Source organism: Populus trichocarpa, chromosome 4, assembly GCF_000002775.5.
Source record: "Populus trichocarpa isolate Nisqually-1 chromosome 4, P.trichocarpa_v4.1, whole genome shotgun sequence".
Lineage (NCBI taxonomy): Eukaryota > Viridiplantae > Streptophyta > Magnoliopsida > Malpighiales > Salicaceae > Populus > Populus trichocarpa.
The window spans coordinates 10105149-10121158 of record NC_037288.2 but is presented as its reverse complement, the minus strand read 5'-3'; the positions used below and the strand labels follow the sequence as shown (position 1 = coordinate 10121158).

The following is a 16010-nucleotide window of genomic DNA, read 5'->3' as shown; positions in this document are numbered from 1 at the left end:
TTTCTTAGAATTAGTCTTCATGTAAATGTAATTCATAATGACTTAATTATGCTTGAATACATTGCTATCAAAACCACTTGAACACTTTTTTTTAATAAGAACTAACTTCGTGAAATGGATTTCATTAACTCTTAACATACAAATATTAATCAATGCTATCAAATCAATAAAATGTTTTGAAGTATTGTTTTACCTATAAATTTGACTTGCATAATATTATTTTATTTGCATCCATTAAATTCTTGTCCAAGTACAAGAATATATTGCTGTAAAAAACATGGGAAGTTTTGGCAAAAACATCTCCTCAACAATATTTTTTTTTATCGGTATACTTATCATTACACCAGGTTTTGCAATTCATACTAATGAAGAAAATCCAGAGCTTTCTCAACATTTGGAAGAGTGCCACACAAAGGTGACAAAACGTTGTGCAATAGAAATCTCTAATAGTATATACACCAACAAGACTCCATCAGAATATTGTTGCCAAAAGCATATAACAACCGGAAAAGCTTGCAATGATGATTTTATAAAACTATTCATTTCAAAAGTGCTAAAGGAAAAAGTAACTTTTGTTGTAGCTAAGGGTGATCAAATTTGGAACTATTGTGCTGCTTAGGCCTGTTCACGGTTCGGTTCGGTTCTGTTTCAACAATAAAAACCAACCGAACCAAGTAACTCATATTTTTTAAAATTCAAACCGAACCGAACCGGATTCCGGTTCAAATCGAACCGGTTCGGTCGGTTGAATCCGGTTTTGCAGCTTAAAAACCGAGAAACCTAATCATTAAATTAATGGGTTTTTTTTCCTGTTTTTTAATGGGTTTAAATTAAATTAGGCTGTTAAATTTCCTTGTTGGACTAAATTTATAGGTTTTTTAATCAAAACTTTTTAAAATGTTGTAATTTGATTAATTTTGTTATAAGCATTTTAATAAATTGAAATTTTTTTGAAATGATTATAGTAACAATAAATTTGAAATGTTCTATCTTCCTATCTTTAATATGCAAAGAAATAAGCTATGAAAATTCAAATCAATGTAATATGCAAGATGCATGATCAAATTTGGGCACCTCAAATTAAAAGAGGTGTTCACGCTAAAAAAATTTACATTAGCGAATAAATACATTAGCAAATAGCAACAAGTAATAAATTATCATAAACATTCAGTATAATTTGAAGAAAAAAATCCAGCACCAGCAACAACATCCAAAACTTCCAGCAACAGCAAAAGCCAAAAGATCCAGCAAGGATAATGCTAAAAAAAAATACTAGCAAATTAGCAACATATTACAGTTTGACTAAAAAATTAGCAATGCAAAATTTTAAAAGGAAGAAAAAAAGCCTATGATATATTTTGCAATACATAGCAGTAAACAAAAGATACTTGGAATAAACTCACTCACGTTAAGTTTGAGTAACAACCATCTATATGTTAAGCAAAAAATCATAAATGGATTCAGTTGTTTGTCTGGAGTAATTCAAAAAATGTTCTGATACTTAGGTATAGCATGTTTACAAACTATCACAAATGAAGAATAACATCTGCAAACCTCTTGCAGCTTTTTCTCAGGACATGTATAGAATTCACAACTGATATATATAACAATACGTGGTGCCAGTGCTTGTCATGTATATTTCTAGAAAATGTTACAAGCAACAATACATAGAGAAAAGACACGTAACAAGCCAAGCCAATGACAACATTACCAAGATTGGAATTAAGCAACTTCCAACCAATTGACTCATTAGTCACTGAATCTAATATGCAGAGTCTAAAATAACTTAAGCCATCTCCTACGATGCAAAGATAACGTATCACATATGATGTAATGGCAGAGTTTTCACGAGAAACATCCAAATCCCCACAGAATGCAACCAATACAGAATTGTATAGTAGTATAATGTTCAACAAAGGAAAACATGGAGCTTATTTGAAATCACGTTATCCAGAGCCCCAGACTAAAGCAACTAAAGCAACAGTCAACACTCAACAGATTATTTGAAATCTAAAGCAATATATATGGAATAAAAGAAGTATGTAACAGAAATTTACCTTTCAACAGTCAACAGATAGAATTAAACGATGAAGCTTGAAAGATGGAGACGATTTCTGGAAAAGATGGAATAGACTTAGAATAAACTTTCAAACCCACTAAACAAAGAATCAAAGATGAAGATGAAATTTACCTTGTTGTCGTTGCTAAAATAAAGACGCCTGAAAGATAGAGACGGTTTCTGGGAAAGATGAAGATGGAGATGGTTTCTGGGAAAGATGAAGATGAAGATGGAATAGACTTAAAATATACTTTCAAACCCACGAAACAAAAAATCAAAGAAGATGGAATTTACCTTGCTGTCATTGCGTAAATGAAGAAGGTTTCCGGGAAAGGAAGATAGTGAATTAATTATCGAGGAAGATTGGGAATTTCTGTTGGAAGTGGGAAGGAAGGAGACGGCTTTGTGAGAACTGAGATGAGAATGAGATGTTAGGGTTAGGGAGGGAGGCCGATTAGGTTAACTTAACTATTTATACTACTTTTTTTTTAATTGTTTAATGGGTCCGGTTCGGTTTGGCCCGGTTTTTGGGTCAAAACCGAAACCGAACCGGACCTGTTAACATTTATGATTTTTTAAATCGGTTTAATCAGTTTTTAATTTCGGTTTGGTTTTTTCGGTTAATTTTTCTTCAGTTTTATCGGTTTTCTCGGTTAATCGGTTATTTTGAACACCCCTAGTGCTGCTATTGTAGCGTTGGCACCTGTTACTTCAACCTTTTCTTTTCTACCTTGAATTGTACTAGTATAACTTGTATGCAAGAATAAGTGTCTATATGATTTGGATAACCATTTTGTTACTTCTTTTTTAGGATTTGATATAAATATTTATGTATTTAAATATGAAGTTTTATTTTCATTTTCTCATAAGACAACCTAATGGGTTGAGCTCAGGATTGTAATAATATTTTTTTTGCGCAAGTTTTACTTTCATTTTATTCCATTTAAATTGGGTTGTTTTAGGATCAAACTTGCTGGTTTATTTTAGTTGGGTTTATATAGGGTTCTGCGGTGTCGAGGAAAAAAAATATGACACTCGGTTGATGCTTGATATCATAACCCAATTTTGAATCTCTCAAAATTGTTTTATAAAAAAATTTATTTTTTTATTTAAAAATCTAAAAATAATCAGAAATTAAAAATCCAAAAATATTTTTGAAAAACAAGGAGATAAGTCTATAAGCTTTAACAAGTCAAAAAGCCAGAAGAATAGTTGCATTGTGATATTTTGACAAGACAAACTGAAGAAAGACTTAACGAAAAGAAAGTTAAGGTTGAAATCCAAACTTGACCAAAATTAAAAGAATTAATTAAGTTGAAGGACTTAATTAAATTTTCAATAGGTTTAATTGATTTAATTAAGGACTTAATTGAAGTAAAAATTAAGTTTGAAAGTCAAATGGGTGAAAATTGGCAGAATTAATTAATTCTATGGACTTAATTATACTTTTAATGGGTTTTGTGAATTCAATCAAGGATTCAATTGAAAAAAAAATAAAGCTTGAATGTCTAATTTAGATCAATTCGCAAAGATTGAAAGATTAGGGATACAAATTAAGCTGTGAAAGGCTACTTTGGTGCCATCAGGAGCTTAATTGAAATAAATTTGAAGTATGAAATTCAATTGAGGATTACTTTGAAGAAATCCAAAACCAAGCACAACTTTGTAGAAAGCCCTAAAATTCAAGGGTCTAATTGAAGAAGACAAACAGTAAAATTGTAAGGAATCCAAAATATTAGGGCTTAATAATAGAATACATGTACCAAGAACATCATTAGTATTAGATAATAAACACATGTGCTAAATAAGATAGGGTGAGGACGAATATGTTGAGAGGTTTGAGGAGATTAAGTTCTTAATGAATGCCTTAAACCCTTCACTACCTGAATCCTAATATGTTTCTAGTTTTATCAGTGGATTTAGTGAAAATATCAATCCAATGCTCAAAATCCGTAGGCTAACAACATTGATGCAAACATTTGAACAAGTCAAGTGGCAAGAGGAATAAAATAATGCAATAGTAAAGAAAAGCTTATTCAATATAATAACTGCTCACTCATATAGCATGGATCGACAACCATGTCAACCACCACCAAAGACTTTTAACCATTTTAAAAAAGAATAGCCTCCTAGCCCAAGACAAAACTCTAAAAATTTACATGATTAGAGAAGGAGGTTAGAGCAATGTTGGAGAAGTGTGCACCTAGGCATCAATATGCCATGAAAGAAATACATATGATAAAAGAAGTGAAAGAGGTCAGGAAAGAAGTCCAGAATGTGAAAGAAGGCAATATGATGAGCATAAAAGAGTTAAGTTTAGTCCAATAGCTATTTTTTATAAGATATGAAAAAGGGTAACGTAGCAATTACAATGGGGTTAATCCATTGATGTGATATTTACAAGAAGGATTCCACATGGGAAAATTTAGAAGAGTTAGCCATCTAATTTCTAAATTTCACTAGTGATTCTTAATGATAATCTTAAAAGGAATGGTATTGTTACATGTAGAAGAATCAACATGGCTTGAAGGTTTATCGGTTGAATACAAGTAACAACATTAGCATTAATATTAGCTAATAAAAACATGTGCTAAATAATAATACCTATGAAGGATTAAATTAGTTGTTAGTTATAAAATTTAATGAAGTAGCTGTATAGTTGGTGGGAATTGTTAGTTTGTTAGTTACATGGATAGTTAAACTATTATATATTGTGTTGGAAAAGTGGTAGGAGGATGAAATTATAGTTGATGTAGAATTGCATCTTCTCCTGTTTGCTTTAATTCTTCTCAATCTCAATCTCAATCTCTTATTCTTCTTTTTCTTTTTTTTCTTCTTATCATTCTTAAAGTTTTTTTGGTTAAAGGAGACCTTAACACTATTTTCTCCACTATATTGAATTCCCTCATATCATCTCTCCTATCAGCCTCAATGTTGTGAGGGGTAAAAAAGAATGGAATTAATTGGGAGAGTTTAAACCTTTTTATTTAATATTCATTCTTTTTTGTTGTATTTTTCTTTTATATTGATTTATAAAAAGAAAAATAAAAAATAAAAAATAAAAAAACAAAAAAAATCAAAAGAAAGAGAGTAAAAAAAAAGAGTCAAGGATCAAATTTCTAAATTTCACTATTAATTCTTGAGGATATAATCTTAAAAGGAAATGTATTGTTACATGCAAAAGAATCAAATGACATGATCAATAAGTTAGCTTAGATGAGAGACATTTGTAACTTGAAGGTTTAATAGTGGAATAGAAATAACAACATTAGCATTAATATTAGCTAATAAAAACATGTTCGTTAAGTTCACATTAGTGAACAAGAGTTACATAATAATATTAACGTAATTAGAGTTTGTATGTTATCTATATTTGTAAACCATTTAATTGGATTATGCTATTATACTAAAACAATGAACTTATTGAGCAATTTTCTAATTTTTCTTAGAATTTTATATAAATGTAACTCATAATTACTTAATTATGCTTGAATACGTTTCTATCAAAATCACTTGAATATTTCTTTTTAACAAGAACTAAGTTCCTGAAATGAATTTCATCAACTCTTAACATACAAATATTAATCGATGCTATCAAATCAATAAAATGTTTTGAAGTATTTTCTTACCTATAAATTTGACTTGTATGATATTATTTTATTTGCATCCATCAAATTTTTATCCAAGTACAAGAATATATTGCTGTAAAAAACATGGGAAGTTTTGGCAAACACATCTCCTCAACACTATTTTTTTTATCGGTATACTTATCATTACACCAGGTTTTGCGATTCATACTAATGAAGAAAATCTAGAGCTTTCTCAACATTTGAAAGAGTACCACACAAAGGTGACAAAACATTGTGCAATATAAATCTCTAATATTATATACACCAACAATACTCCATCAGAATATTGTTGCTAAAAGCATATAACAACTGAGAAAGCTTGCCATGATGATTTCATAAAACTATTCATTTCAAAAGTACCAAAGGAAAAAGTAACTTTTGTTGTAACTAAGGGTGACCAAATTTGAAACCATTATGCTGCTATTGTAGCATCGGCACCTGTTGCTTTAACCCTTTCTATTCTACCTTGAATTGTACTAGTATAAGTTGTATGCAACAATAAGTGTCTTTATGATGCACAATAACATTGAAGTCTTTGGATAACCATTTTGTTATTTCTTCTTTTTTACTATATTTCATTTTCTCATAAGACAAACAACTACTGGAAATTCTAAAATTTGATATAAATGTTTATGTATACAAAATTGAAGCAATGAAACTAAAAGAATTAAGAACCAACTGAGAAACCCCATGATCCCTTATATTTCTTTTATACACTTTAAGAACCAAACATGCTAATATAATCAAAATCATCAAACTTCGTATACAATCATTAATATTTAAAAACAAGCATGTTTATTCGATAAATATTCAAATTTATTTATTTTTAACAAATAACTCAAAATATTCCTTTATAAATTTTAAAAAACTAATATAACATAGTAGAAATAAAAAAAGATATAAACGAGTTTTATGAGGTTTTGTTTTTACCTATATAATAACAGAGATGTCATCTGATTTCTTTTATTTAGATAAAAAACTATATAAATAGGCTAAAATTATCTCATTTGTTTAATTCTTCTTGACCAAGGTGATAATTAGTGATTGTTGATTATTAATTATTGCTTGTATAGGTTTTATAAGTGCTTGGGTTAGAAAGTAAGCAAACAAATTATTAATTAATAATGATATTTATGCTGATATCATGGATAAACAAATATTACGAATAAACTTAAAGTTCTTGAGCTTTCGTAGGAGCTCAAGACAAAATAATATTGTGGATTGTAATAAACTTAAACTTAATGTTTTTTTTTTCATTTTATTGCTTTTAAATTGGGTTGTTTTAGGATCAATCTTGATGGTTTGTTTCAGTTGGGTTTATATAGGGTGCTTGCGGTGTCAAGGAAAAAAAATGACACTCCATTGATGCTTGATTTGGAAAAAAGATTATTTATTTTTGTTTAATAATTGAAGCTTTTAGGACCAAAATTGTCACGACCCGAATCCCGGGTACATGACTGGCAACACAGGAGTGGTGTTGTAAGGACACCATACCTACGTTAAGCCTCAAAACTTACATATCAAAATAAATTATATAAAGATTTTGCAGCGGTTCAATATTTTTCATAATTTTATATTTTTCAAAACCAATAAAATCAAATAACAATTAAAAAATTCCCATCATTGGATAAAGCTAAGCAAATAATCCATAATATTTATGACATTATCGAAACCCAAACTCAATTAAAACCTAACGGTGACCACTGCGGGAGGATCAGTCACCACAGGTTGGTGCCTCTCTCACCAGTTCGATATACAAAATACTTTGTGCACATAGACTACCTACTCTTTGTTAGCATGAAGTTTCTGAAAAGTCCTATATCAAGACATAATAGATATTCACATAATTATCAAAGCAAACAAATATCATATCAAATAAAATTTAATTCAACAGAATGCGAGTGTAAATTCAAGAATAGATAATTACTCGAAAAATAAAGTAACACATATAAATATTCAAGAAATTAACTAGTTGTGCTCATCATATAATCAACAAACATAATTATTTATATTACATGCATATTAAAGATTATCCCACTCACCCAAAAAACAAAAACAAAAGGCAAACGAATGCAGAATCTATAACGGATACATAAAACACTAAAAAATAACTCAAAGCAAAATAACATAAAAGATTAAAATCTAAATTTAGAGACCAAATTGTAATTATAAAATCGAATTAATTCACCCAATCAATTCTGAACATAACTGATTAGTACTTAAAAGTGCATTTTTATCAAGGTTTTATATCATTATTTTGCACTTGAAGTATCAATAACTCCATAACTAAAGCATGTTTTATAATAACAAGTCTGACACTATAAGATACCTTTAATTTATGGTAAATGTTCATCTTAAATGCAGGCCTATCACATAAATCAAAGGATTGATTGATGAGTTTAACTACTGAAATTGAGAAGACAAAGAGAGGGGCAAGCTTAGAAAAGAGATGTTGGTTCAGTCCAAACTGGAACACTGTTCAGTCATTGGGTCATATCTTGTAACAGCACGGCTTCTACAAGCCCAAAACAACAGTAATTTTTTTTTTGTACTTGACACACATCGTGTCGGTAATCGGCGAACATGTTCCCTTCACATCATCAATATATAATCCATACATCAACAACAATCAACATTTCATTTAAAAGTGAATCTTACATAAACTTATAATATTATGTTTGCATGATTAGAAGTTCGCATTTAAAATATACATGCATAGTCATGAGTTTGTATTCTATCCTACAAATAGTCATCACGAATTTAATCTAAAAGGATCTAATAATAGTTATACATTCAGTACATTGATTCATATAAAATACATCATGATTTAGAATGCAACTACATGATTCCTTGCAAAAGTAGGTTCCCATGTATCGAGTTTCCTAGGCACCTTGTTGGTATGACGTCCCTACTGCAGTACAAAACATTTATAAGAATGCAATTACTTAATAATAATAATAATAATAACAACAACAACAACAATAAGAAAATGGTCTGGCAGTTTAACGAAGCATTAACATTATCTCATGTTTGAAGCGTGACATTTGTAGTTCCTTCATGTTCTTGGTATACATAACTTGCAGTATATATATATACACCAATTCTTGCAATCAACTATAATCTTAAATCTGGCCATTCTTTTAAGACATCATTTGTCGAGGTTAACTATTCACTCACCCCGGCCATCCCCTTCGAATTCCATCAGCCAAAACTAATCAACCGTTTGTCCTGGTCATCCCTTTGGATGCCATTAGCCGAAGCTAATCGTTCATTTATTCCGGTCATCCCGGATGCTATTAGCCGAAGCTAATCAATCATTTGTCCCGGTCATCCCTTCAGATGCCATTAACCAAAGCTAATCATTCATTTGTCCTGGTCATCCATTCGGATGCCATTAGTCGAAGCTAATCAATCGTTTGTCTCGGTCATCCCTTCGGATGCCATTAGCCGAAGCTAATCAATCATTTGTCCAGGTCATCCCTTCGGATGCCATTAGCCGAAGCTAATCAATCATTTGTCCCGGTCATCCCTTCGGATGCCATTAGCCGAAGCTAATCATTCGTTTGTCCCGGTCATCCATTCGGATGCCTTTAGCTGAAGCTAATCGTTCATTTGTTAACATTTAAGCATTTGACAGTCTGGTATCTGAATTAACACAATACAATAATATTCATGATAAAGTATTTTCATTATTCAACATTATTTAAAAGGAAGGTGAAAGTCACCTACCTGCAGTAGAAGCTCTACTTGTGCTCCCCTGTTGCTACTGTTGCACCACACCGGTGGTCCCTCCTGCAGTCACAGACTCATCTCATAAATTTTCCTCATTCAAGGATATGTTTTATAATAATCATATCAATAGCTAATAAATCTTTCTTTCAATCATTTCTTTCTTTATATCTTACGTTTTTCTCATTACACCCATTAATGTTGTCATTCTTTATCCAACCATAGTTATCATTCCTTCAGGCCGATATTATAGAGAATCCATATTCATCAATTACTCATATGTTACTTTCTTATGCATGTTCATTTCCTCATAATAACATACATACATATATCATGTATATTTTCAGAGTTAGTATCTCAATGTGCAAGTGTTCGTATGACTCAATTCCTTTATATAGTATTCACGTGGAAGTCTACTGTTACTGTCTAACTTTGAACTGTTACTGTCCACTTTCCAACTGTTACTGTCTAACTTTGAGCTGTTACTGTCCAATTTCCAACTGTTACTGTCTAACTTTGAGCTGTTACTGTTTGACTTTGAACTGTTACTGTTTGACTTTTCCAACTGTTATTGTCTGACTTTGAACCGTTACTGTTTGACTTTTCCAACTGTTACTGTTTGACTTTGAACTGTTACTGTTTGACTTTGAACTGTTACTGTTTGACTTTTCCAACCGTTACTGTTTGACTTTGAACTGTTACTGTTTGACTTTTCCAACCGTTACTGTTTGACTTTGAACTGTTACTGTCTAGACATTTGAACTGTCACTGTCTACACTTTGAACTGTTATTGTCTAGACATTTGAACTGTTATTGTCTACACTTTGAACTGTTACTGTCTAGACATTTGAACTGTTATTGTTTACACATTGAACTGTTACTGTCCAACTGTTACTATCTAGACATTGAACTGTTACTGTCGGAACACTCATCAGATTTTTAACTATATCTAGACTTATAGAACTCTGTTTCAAGCGAGATTAGTCTCGTTGGAAAGCTAATACACGAGGCTACAAGTTCTTTGAAGGAAGGAGAACCCAGTTCTGCCTTTGAGATAGTCAAAATTGCTCATCAACAAACACTACCCTACAGGTTCTGTCAAGACCCAATCTCGGTTGATGACCCATAGCTGGGGTTCTACAGCTCCATATTGAGCAAGACCAATTTCTTAGTTAGCTAACATCCAAAACTACAATTACTATGAGAAACTTGATCTTAATTCTCTCATCCTTCTACTCGAATTCTCTCCAAATGTTAGTAGACGAATCTGTCCAGATTCATCAACCTTTCCATTTACACACAACATCCACAATTTAACTCTTTCTCTATCATCTCAACCCCTGGTCATATCACATATCGTTTAAGACTGTAAAAAAAAGAATATCTTTATAAGAGCCAATTTATCTTATTTATTTCAATCTTCCCTCTTAACGTCAAAATAAAACATTCTTGTCGATTTTACAAACTTTCCGAACAATATTCTTCTAAACACAATCCTTGACACAGTTCCTATAAACCATAAATAACAAACGAATAATATTCCAAACAATCTATACTGTCAAGTTATAATGCATTATTATGAGTATAACATATCCAAATATTAACTTCATCAAATGGTGAAATTTCCAGAAATATGGGTTTAACCGAACTGACCTCAAACTTGCAGACCTACTGTGCGAGATATACAACTTCTATACCAAATGTTTGTTTCAGATCTCCACCATTCATAATCTAGACAAAATCAGGAAGAACAACATATCCAAGTTATAGCCTAATCCAACGGTAGCCGAAGGAGAAAACAGACAGCAAAGAAGACTGTCTAGAAGTGTATTTTCCCAAATATTTTCCTCCCTCGATATCTCTCAAACGGGGACTGATATAGAAAATCCCTACGGTGAAAATGTACACGACATGGATGAGAACAACATACCCGAATATCGTGCTGATCCAACGGTAGAAGGTGGAGTTATAGTTGTCGGTTGATTTACCATCAATATATCTTCTCTCCAGCCTCTCTCTAAACTCTCTCCTACTCTTGCCAGTCACTCCAAGAGAGAAAATAGAATGATATTTATAGTTCTAACATTTGTTAATTGCACATTTATCCCCATCCCTTTTTATCATTTATACATAAACTCCCAACCTTCTGTTATTTGAATATTGACCTCTCTTGATCTTATGTATTCATTTTGTCCTCACAAATGTTTTTCTTTTCAATGATTTAGTACTGTATTCACTTTTCATTTCATTAATTTCACTATTTTTATCTTGATTAGGTTCCTTTAATTTAATTTAACCCATTTTACTATTGGTTAAATTTCTCATCTTTTAAATACCCAGAAAAATTATAACCGAGGGTTTACATATCTGGAGCTGTAGATCTTGGATTTCAATTTGGTTTATATGGCTAGAAAGCTAAGACATAGGCCTAAAACATTCATAGGAGTCCAAGACTCAATTCTGCTGTTTGGAAGTCCAAATCTTAGCAACAACGGAGAAGTCAGAATCTATCCTGCAGCCCAGACACTGTTCAGTGTTTAGCCTATATCTTGAGTTCTAGAAGTCCAAATGCACTGATTCGTTTTTTGTTGGAAAGCTGAGACAATTTCCTAGAACTTTCATGAGGACAATCTGTAAATTCTGACATTAGCAATGATGCTTTGTTTAGACAAAAAGATAAGGATTGTCACCAAGTCAAGATGTGGCCACCCATTCAACAATTAGTCATCAAATCAATAGTTCCAAATTTTAGCCTATAAAAGGAGGCATTTGCCATGCATTTAGGCATCTTGGTTTTCACATCAAGATCATGTTCTTGCTCTCTCTCTTTATAATTTTGTAATGCTTAAGTTTGTTTATATTAATATCTTGTTTATGCTTTTCATTTCCTTTCATTTACTTAGTTAACTTATATCTTATTTATGTTCTTATCTTGTTTATTTATGTTTCTCTCTTTCATTATGTTTAGTTAAGTTTATTATGTCAAGTTGAAAAGGTTACACTAATGGTGTAAGAATAAGTATAGTATAAACTCAACATGGACTTTAATGTTTGATACTAACATGTTTTGTATTTGTTATCTTGTTCACTTTTAATACTTTGCTTGTTAAATGGTTAATCTAGATTTATTTTGTATAACCCTTGGTACAACAAATACTTGGCACTTTCATAGCTCAACCGTATGGTATAACCGACACCTGTGCTATGAATGGAACTTGATTTGTTGTTAACATAAGTTATAATCATGAATACCTGACAACATTTACAAGTATTAGCATTATCCGAATAAGATAACTAATGTAATCATGTTAACAATTTATAATCCGATTGGAACCTCCTTTGTGTGTGGTTTCCAGTTGAGTAATAAAAAGAGTTTATACTATACTTGTTTGAAATACCTTTAGTGGATTCTCTAACCTTGACAATTTTTTTTTATCTTTGTTTAATCCTTATATCAATATCACATCTTAAAGCTCTCTTCAACTCCTTTTCTGTTATTATCTATTTCTTTATTTGTAGTTTATATAGTTAACCTCCCTGTGGTTCGACCCCGGTCTTTCCGAGTTATTTATTACTTCGACACTCTTACACTTGGGAGAAGACATCAATCTTTTGGTCGTGTCAAGTTTTTGGCGTCGTTGCAGGGGAGGTAAATTCTTGTATAAATTATAATATTTATTTTATTTTCTCTTTCTCTTTTCACTTTTCATTTTTTCTAACTTTTGTTTGTTTTGTTTTGTTTTGTTTCCTTTCCTTTTTTTCCTTTTATTCTCTTCCTACACGTGCATGAGAGTTTGGTCATGTACATTAAGTGGTAGACTTTATAGGGTATCCTTCTCATTTTCAGATAATATGGCCGAGGAAGATAACCAGTCGCTTCATAATTAGAATAATGAGAATGATCGTGTTAGAACACTTAGAGACCACATGAATCCCACAAGAACAAGTGCACCCTCATGCATAGTTTTCCCCCCTCTGATGCATCTCATTTTAATTTTAAGCCAGACATTATTCAACTTTTACCTTCTTTTCATGGCTTAGATTTAGAAAATCCATACTTGCATTTAAGGGAATTTGAGGAGGTCTGTAACACCTATAAGACTTAAATTGTAGCATGAACACTATCAGATTAAAGCTTTTTCCTTTTTCATTAAAAGATAAAGCTAAAACATGGCTACAAAATTTGAGACCAGGATCTATTCGTGTTTGAGATGAAATGCAACAATAATTTTTAAAGAAGTTTTTTCCATCTCACAGAACAAACTCTTTCAAAAGATAAATCACCATTTTCACTCAAAAACCAGGAGAAACATTTTACCAATGTTGGGATAGGTATCAAGACTTGCTTAATACTTGTCCTCATCATGGTTTTGAAACATGGAGATTGGTTTCACATTTTTATAAAGGGTTAACACCTAAAGATAGATAAATGGTGGAATTGATGTGCAATGGAACTTTTAAAGATAAAGACCCTAATGAAGTAATAGAGTACCTAGACTTGCTAGCTGAAAATGCTCAAAATTGGGACACTACAGACACTTATGAGGCACCAAGTAAAACTCAATCTCATACATCTAGTGGAGGAATGTACAACCTTAGGGAAGATCATGACCTCTAAGTCAAATTTGTATCTTTAGCTAGAAAAGTTGAGGCACTAGAATTAAAAAAAAGTGGCCAACTAAAATTTGTTCAAGACATTGTGTGTCAAATCTGTGAAACCAATGAACACTCAACCAATGACTGTCCAACTTTGCCTTCTTTTAGGGAATGCCTCCATGAACAAGCCCATGCTTTAAACAGTTTCCAAGGGCCCAATCATAACCCATACTCGCAAACATACAACCCTGGTTGGAGAAATCACCCAAAGTTCAGTTGGAAGAGTGATGCACAAACTTCACAGCTACCGTTTCAAGCACACCATAATTTCCAAAATTCTAATGGATATGCACCTCCTTATGCTCCACCTCCTAGAAGAAATCTTGAGGAAACATTGCATGCATTCATTGAAAAGCATGACAAATTTTAAAGATACTCTTGCAAAGTTCACATCTGCTCTCAGTTTTCAAGAGAAAGGTAAGTTTCCATCTCAACCACAACAAAATCCAAAAGGGCAATACAATATAAATGCAAGTAGTTCCGGAAGCCAATACATAGATCAAGTCAAATCAGTCATCACTCTTCGCAGTGGTAGGGTTATTGAAAAACTCATTCTTGAACCTTATGAGAAAGATGATGAGTTAATCTCTGAGGGTAAGGAAGGGGTTGAATCTAAACATTACAAAGAAAAGACTGATTCCCCGCCAACACTTCCATTTCCTCATGCCATGACCAAACAAAGAAAAGTCAATCACAACTCTGAAATCTTTGAAACTTTCAAATAGGTAAGGATCAATATACCTTTGTTGGATGCTATTAAACATGTACCTTCTTATGCTAAATTTTTGAAAGATTTGTGCATTGTGAAGAGAAAACTGAATGTGAAAAAGAAAGCCTTTTTAGCCGAACAAAAAAGTGCCATTCTTCAAAACAATAATGCTTTGAAATATAAAGACCCTGGTTGTCCTGCAATTTCTTGCTTTATTGGAGAACATAAAATTGAAAAAGCTTTACTTGATCTTGGAGCTAGTGTGAATTTACTTCCATATTCAGTTTTTCAAAGTCTTAATCTAGGTGAGTTAAAACCAACTTCTGTAACTCTCTTACTTGCTGATAGATCTGTAAAAGTGCTTAGAGGAATAGTTGAAGATTTGTTAGTACAAGTCGATAAATTCATTTATCCTGTGGATTTTATTGTCTTGGACACACAACCTGTTGAAGCATGTAATTCATTTCCTGTTATTTTAGGATGTCCGTTTCTTGCAACTTCTAATGCATTGATTAATTGTAGGAATGGACTGATGAAGCTATTTTTTAGAAACATGACATTGGAGATGAATATTTTCAACATTTGCAAGCAACATGGAGATGATAATGATTTACAGGAAGTGGACTTTATTGAAAAATTAGTTTATGATCAATTTCAAACCACTTCCAGTGAAATTGAGATTGATGAATCTGACAATTTGCAAATGGTTTATTTTCAGGAAGAATCAAAGGCAAATAGTTGGAGACTAAAAATTGAGGAATTGCCACCACGATCAATTGAGTCCATACCTTCAAGTGTTCAACCACCAAAACCTTATTTGATTCCGTTACAATTCAATCTCAAATACTCATTTTTGGGAGAAAATGAAACTTTTTTTTGGTAATAATCTCTTCCAAACTTAATGCACATCAAGAAGGTAAGTTATTATAAACTCTGAAAATGCACAAAAATGCATTAGGATGGACCATAGCTGATATAAAAGGAATTAGTCCTTTGATTTGCACACACATGATTTATTTGGAGGAAAATGCTAAACCCTTTAGAGAAATGCAACGAAGGCTTAATCCTAATAGGAAAGAAGTAGTGAAAAATGAAGTCATTAAGCTTCTAGATAATGGAATCATTTATCCTATTTCCGACAGCAAATGGGTAAGTCCTACCCAAGTTGTACCTAAGAAGTCTGGAGTCACTGTGATAACAAATGAGAAAAATGAGTTAATTCCAACTA

General features: G+C 31.9%; 1 pseudogene; it reads right to left on the bottom strand.

Annotated features, from left to right (window-relative positions):
• Positions 1-13677: 13677 nt before the first annotated feature.
• On the bottom strand, positions 13678-13788 carry LOC112327375 (small nucleolar RNA R71; annotated as a pseudogene).
• Positions 13789-16010: the final 2222 nt, after the last annotated feature.